Source organism: Oreochromis niloticus, linkage group LG7 (genome assembly GCF_001858045.2).
Source record: "Oreochromis niloticus isolate F11D_XX linkage group LG7, O_niloticus_UMD_NMBU, whole genome shotgun sequence".
NCBI lineage: Eukaryota > Metazoa > Chordata > Actinopteri > Cichliformes > Cichlidae > Oreochromis > Oreochromis niloticus.
This window is the reverse complement of record NC_031972.2, coordinates 7,465,590-7,472,595: the sequence shown is the minus strand read 5'-3', so window position 1 is coordinate 7,472,595 and position 7,006 is coordinate 7,465,590.

The window sequence follows — 7,006 nt, the reverse complement described above, 5'->3', positions numbered from 1 at the left end:
TTTGTTGACCATGAAAAAGTCCCAAGAACCTTGAGTATCTATTGGGATTTGGTCATCAAAGGTAGGACCTAGAGCACTGGTTCTTAACCTGGGTTTGATCAAACCCTAGGGGTTCGGTGAGTCGGTCTCAGGGGTTCGGCAGAGCCTCCGCCGTGACATGCACAGCTCATTTTGTGCACCAGTAAAAAACATATCTATGTCTTGGATTTGAAAAAAATCACATTTTGTTTTTCACTAAAGAGGGGTTCAGTGAATGCGCATATGAAACTGGTGGGGTTCGGTACCTCCAACAAGGTTAAGAACCACTGACCTAGAGTATCCCTGAATGAAGTGGCAATTGATCAAATTACACTTAGGGACACAAGAGGAGATTAGGACCCTCCTAACAGATTGATGCGACCATGACTACACCCCTGCTTATTAACACTAGAAAGAATACATCCCATGGACAGTGTTTGCCAGGCCCGTGGGACTCGTTAACTTCATTCATCGAGGGCCTGGTTTTACCCAGGAACTGCCAGCATTTACCCATTTCAGCATACATCCAAACAAATATAAATAAATATAAATATTAACTTTGATAAAATGAAAAAGACTTGTTGGTTTTTCCATGTTTTTGGCATTCTTACATTTGCAAGAAAGCACTTGACACTGCCAGGTTTCATTTCCATCTTGCTGTTGGGTTTTTACCTATGATGTTGACATGTTTCATTTGACATTTGTGATAACATAATTAATTATTAATTTACAACCACTAGAAATCCAATAAAAGAAACCCATGGTTGGTTCTCAGTCCTCAGGCCTTGGCCACGCCTTTTGTCCAGACAGGAAATAGCCAACTCCCCAAACCAGGTAACTTGAAAGAAAGAGAAACATAATTAATATAACAGAATACATCTTAGCAACCAAACAGTACTCTTATGTGCGCGTTTTGTAATATTGCTGTTAGGCCTAAGTAGAGAAGTTAATGAATTACGTTACTGAAATACATGTTTAACTGCAAAACAAAACTAATGAGGTGAGTGTGTGGACTGATCTTACTAATGTGTGGCTGAGGCCATCACAGTAATATATATCAGTGATATATATCTTAGCTGTTAGTTGTAAATATTGATCTATGTGTAAATCACAAAGCTAAATAGCTTCATTAATACTAAGTAACTACTATATATGATTTTGAACAGTATTTGAAACTACAGGTTAAAAGAGGAAAAAGTAAAACTTTCAACATTTTGCTACAAGTGAGACACTTTAACCCTCGCTTTAATTTCAATACAATTATTATGCAGGGCAGTCAGATGTTTTAATGCTACAAGAAGCAATAGATTTATAGTACCCTATGATGTTAGCTAATTTATCCACTTTTATTCGGTATAGCTAACTTCAGACATACAGTTAGGTTCATAAATATTTATATAGAAACAACTTTTTTTTTCTAATTTTGGTTCTGTACATTACCACAATGAATCTTAAATGAAACAACTCAAATGCATTGCAGACTTGAACTGCAGACTTTCAGCTTCAATTCAGTGGGTTGAACAAAAAGACAGCATAAAAATGTGAGGAACTCTAAAGCATTTTTAACACAATGCCTTCATTTCAGGCGCTCAAAAGTAATAGGACAAATTAAATAACTGAAATTAAATTGTTCATTTCTAGTACTTGGTTAAAACCCCTTTGCTGGCAATGATTGCCTGAAGTCTCGAAGTCATGGACATCACCAGATGCTGGTTTCCTCCTTTTTAATGCTCTGGCAAAAGGATCCATCCAGACCCTTTAAGACTATTTTTCTTTTACCGATTGGGTGACTTAGATGAAATAATAGACTGTCACAGCATATATTAATTTCTTTGAGGACTTGTTAATCCCAAGGAAAGTATTTCATATATTTCCAAATAACAAACCTTGGGTGTCTAAAGCTTTGAAAAATATTATAAGTCAGAGAAACATTTAACCGTGGTGATGTTGTTCACAGCAGAGAGCTGCAAAAGCAGAGTTAAAAGAGAACTGAAGTTTGCTAAAAAAAACCCAAACAAAATACAAATACAAAGTGCAGTCATTGCTCGGAGGGGTTTAAGTCCATTATTGGTTTGCAATCACAAAAGTGTCCCATTTCTTTTGGAGGAATGTACAACCTTCAACTTGCAAATGATTTGAACATGTTTTCTAATCGTTTTAACATTCATGATTTTATTAAAGAATTTGCTGAGTATAGGGATGTTTCCCCATAACAGTCAGTTATTAGTATAAAGAAATCATTGATTTGTAAATTATTTAGGGGGGTGAAAGAGAAGAAAAGTCAAGACCTAGATAAAATAAATTGACATCTTCTTAAAAATTGTGTGGAGCAGTTGGCTGGGATTTTTTTTCTCTTCTTTTCTCACAGTCTCTTGAGTTTTGTAGTTCCTCGAAGCTGGAAGGACTCCATTGTTGTACCAGTGCCCAAAGTTAAGGCACCTAAATCTTTAAATGATTTTCGGCCTGTTGCTTTGACTTCCCTTGTGATGAAAACTTTTGAGAAACTTGTAAAAACTGAAGTTTTGTATGCCAAAATTAGACCCCCTCCAATTCTCATATAGAACAGGTAGGGAGATAGAGGATGCTGTGTGCACCTTGCTCCACTCGGTTCTGAAGCACTTCGAGGGTGTACAAAACTTTTCCCATTTGGTCTTTGTGGAATTTTCTTCTGCTTTTAATTGAATTCAGCCCCATGTTTTAAGTAAGATGTCTCACCAGTACATTTAATCTGGATTCTGGTCTGATTTCTTGGCTTATTGACTTTTTAACGGATAGACCTCCGAAAGTGAGAGTCAACAATACAGGGTGGGACATTTATATGGATACACCGTAATAAAATGGGAATGGTTGGTGATATTAAAGTCCTGTTTGTGGCACATTAGTATATGTGAGGGGGCAAACTCCTCAAGATGGGTGGTGACCATGGTGGCCATTTAGAAGTCGGCCATCTTGGATACAACCTTTGTTTTTTCAATAGGAAGAGGGCCATGTGACACATCAAACTTATTGGTAATATCACAAGAAAAACAATGGTGTGCTTGGTTTCAACGTAACTTTATTCTTTCATGAGTTATTTACAAGTTTCTGACCACTCATAAAATGTTCAATGTGCTGCCCATTGTGTTGGATTGTCAGTGCAACCCTCTTCTCCCACTCTTCACACACTGATAGCAACACCACAGGAGAAATGCCAACACAGGCATCCAGTATCCGTAGTTTCAGGTGCTGCACATCTCGTATCTTCACACCATAGACAATTGCCTTCAGATGACCTCAAAGATAAAAGTCTAAGGGGGTCAGATCCGGAGACCTTGGGGGCCATTCAACTGGCCCACGACGACCAATCCACTTTCCAGGAAACTGTTCATCTAGGAATGCTCGGACCTGGCACCCATAATGTGGTGGTGCACCATCTTGCTGGAAAAACTCAGGGAACGTTCCAGCTTCAGTGGATAAAGAGGGAAACACAGCATCATATAGCAATTTCAAATATCCAGTGGTCTTGAGGTTTCCATTGATGAAGAATGGACCCACTATCGTTGTACCCCATATACCACACCAAACCATCACTTTTGTTGTTCCAACAGTCTTGGAGGGATCCATCCAATGTGGGTTAGTGTCAGACCAATAGCGGTGGTTTTGTTTGTTAACTTCACCATTCACATAAAAGTTTGCCTCATCACTGAACAAAATCTTCTGCGTGAACTGAGGGTCCTGTTCCAATTTTTGTTTTGCCCATTCTGCAAATTCTGTGCGCCGATCTGGGTCATCCTCATTGAGATGCTGAAGTAGCTGGAGTTTGTAAGGGTGCCATTTGTGAGTAGCTAATATCTGCCGAAGGGATGTTCGACTAATGCCACTCTCCAGTGACATGCGGCGAGTGCTACGCTGTGGGCTCTTGCTGAATGAAGCTAGGACAGCCACTGATGTTTCTTCATTAGTGACAGTTTTCTTGCGTCCACATTTTGGCAAATCCAACACTGAACCAGTTTCACGAAACTTAGCAAGCAGTTTGCTAACTGTAGCATGGGAGATGGGTGGTCTCGTAGGGTGTCTTGCATTGAAATCTGCTGCAATGACCCGGTTACTGCGTTCACCAGATTTCAACACAATTTCGATCCGCTCCTCACGTGTTAACCTCTTCGACATGTCAATGGCTGTGAACAAAGAGAAACTTGTAAATAACTCATGAAAGAATAAAGTTACGTTGAAACCAAGCACACCATTGTTTTTCTTGTGACATTACCAATAAGTTTGATGTGTCACATGGCCCTCTTCCTATTGAAAAAAGAAAAGTTGTATCCAAGATGGCCGACTTCTAAATGGCCACCATGGTCACCACCCATCTTGAGGAGTTTGCCCCCTCACATATACTAATGTGCCACAAACAGGACTTTAATATCACCAACCATTCCCATGTTATTACGGTGTATCCATATAAATGGCCCACCCTGTAGTTCATCAGATGTACTTTTATCTTCCACCGGTTAACCTCAAGCATGTGTCCTTTCCCCACTTTGATTTGTTCTTTATACAAATGAGTGTCAAAGCCTCTACCAGGACAGATATATAGTCAGGTTTGCAGACAACTCAGTGATCGTTTCTCTGCTCCATGATACAGATCATGATCATTCTGTTCTTGAGGCTTATGAGTTGCTTGCACCTTGCAGTGAACCCTCTGTACTTACTTTCATGCAGTTGCTGTTAGTCTTCTGTTTATGGTAGACTTGGACATCGATATGCCTTCTCCTGGAGAGTGTTGTTCACTTGGTTGACATGCAAAAATGAGGAGTTTCTCATCACCATAGAAAGGATTCTGCGATCATTAGCCACCGCTGTCTTCCGTGGATGTCAAGGTCTTTTTGTGTTGCTGAGTTCACCGGTGTTTCTTTCTTACTCAGATGTACCAAACAGTAGATTTTGCCACTCCTAATATTGTAGCAATTTCTCGGATTGGTTTTTTTCTGTTTTCACAGCTTGGGTCAACTGCATGGAGAGCTCCTTTGACTGCATGTTGTTTGTTCACAGCAAAATCTTCCAAATGCAAGCACCACACCTCAAATCCACTTCAGGCCTTTTATTTGCTTAATTGATAATGAAATAACGCCCACACCTGCCCAATAAATTGCCTTTGAGTCAATTGTCCAATTACTTTAGGTCCCTTTAAAAGAGATTGGCACATGTTAAGGAGCTGAAACTTATAAACTCTTCATCCAATTTGAATGTGAATACCTTCAAATGAAAGCTGAGAGTCTACTCAGTATACCCATAACCATTATATGACTATAACTGGAATATCTTTTAGTAAACAGGTAAAAAAACTGTGTCAGTGTCCAAATATATATGGACCTAACTGTACATTATGTACACTGTACATAATCACTCATTACAACAATGGCATGCAGAAAAACATCTCTGAATGGTCACCAGGTCAGATCTTATAGCAGATGTGCTAAAGAAGCAGAAAACCACAAAAACATTTGGATGGTAGTGTCAAAATGTGGCATAACCAAAATAAACATATGAGTCCATCCTGTCTTGTGTCAATGTTTCAGGCTGCTGAGGGTGGTGAACTACTGTCGGTGATATTTACTTGGTATGCTTCGGGTCCCCTCGAACCAAATAATCATTGTATGAATCTTTCAGCTTACCTGAAAATTGTTGCTCATGCCCATCCCTTCATGACAACAGTGTACCAATATTCTCATGGCTGCTTCCAGCAGGATTATGTGCCATGTTACAAAGCTCAGATTACTTAAAACTGTATTCTTGAACTTGACAGTGAGTTCACTATACTCAAATGGTCTCCACTGGCAACAGTTCTCAGTCCAGCAGAGGACCTTTGGGATGTGGTGGCACTCTGCAGGAACCAGACAGGCATCCTGGACATGCAGCTGACAAATCTTCAGCAGCTGTGTGTTCCTTTCATGCCAATATGGACCATCATCTAAGAGGGTTGGTTCCAGTACCTGGTCAAATATATACTGTGAAGAATTGAAGAAGTTTTGAAGGCAAAAAGGGCTTCCAACCTGCTAGTAGGGTGTACCTTCTGTACAGGTGACTTTATTTAGGATTTGCTAACTTTGTGATCAATTTAACATTTTCCTGTGATTGCTATGTACTGTATGGCCATTGCCTCCTGCAATAATAACTGAACCTCACTAAATAGGACTTCTCATCTGCTAAATTTTTTTCCAGTGACCTACACACTTTTCTTGTACAGATGTGTGTATAAAGATTTAAATGCTCCTGTTTAATTGACGTGGATTTGCACCAGTTCCTCGGTATGATGGGGCACTTGTGTGGCTGCTGTATTATTCACATTGCTTTAAAAGCATGTCAACCCGATTACAGGAGTTTTAGTAGAAATATCTTGTCCTGTCCTACTACCTCAGGAGTAACATGTCAGCTCAGCTGCAGGGAAAACCTCCTATCCTGCATTCAACTGGAGGAGTTGAATGCCTCCTGTGCTGGAATTCAGCCAAGATTTTGAGGCTGTCAGTTTAAATAATTGTTAAGGTTAAGTTCTGTAGTTATATTTTATTGCAGCTCTTACGTAACAGGCTCTGCATACATGTTTCTACTGACATTTAAAGCTTTTCAGGTACTTTTTTGGTCAAGTCAAATCCTATTAGCTCTCCTTGATGATATAATTTAGCCGGTGACTTATAAACCTCAATCAAGCCACAATTATTATTCCATCCTCAACATATTTCATCAGTATATTTGGACTTGAGTAAACTTCATAAGTCCTTTATTTGGTGTTGACATTTAATTCCCACAGAACTGAATAAGGCTGAAAGCCAGTTCCATTTTCACTTTAAATTCATGTCAGCGAGAACTGTAGGTCAGGCTGTGTTTTGTGCAGCGGTCCAGAATTACTTCTGCATCTCTAGGGAGCGGAGGATTTCTGTAATGCTGTTTTATTTTACCTATTGCCACCTATTTCTTCAGTCATTTTCATTATGCAAATGGGGGAAAGACGTTA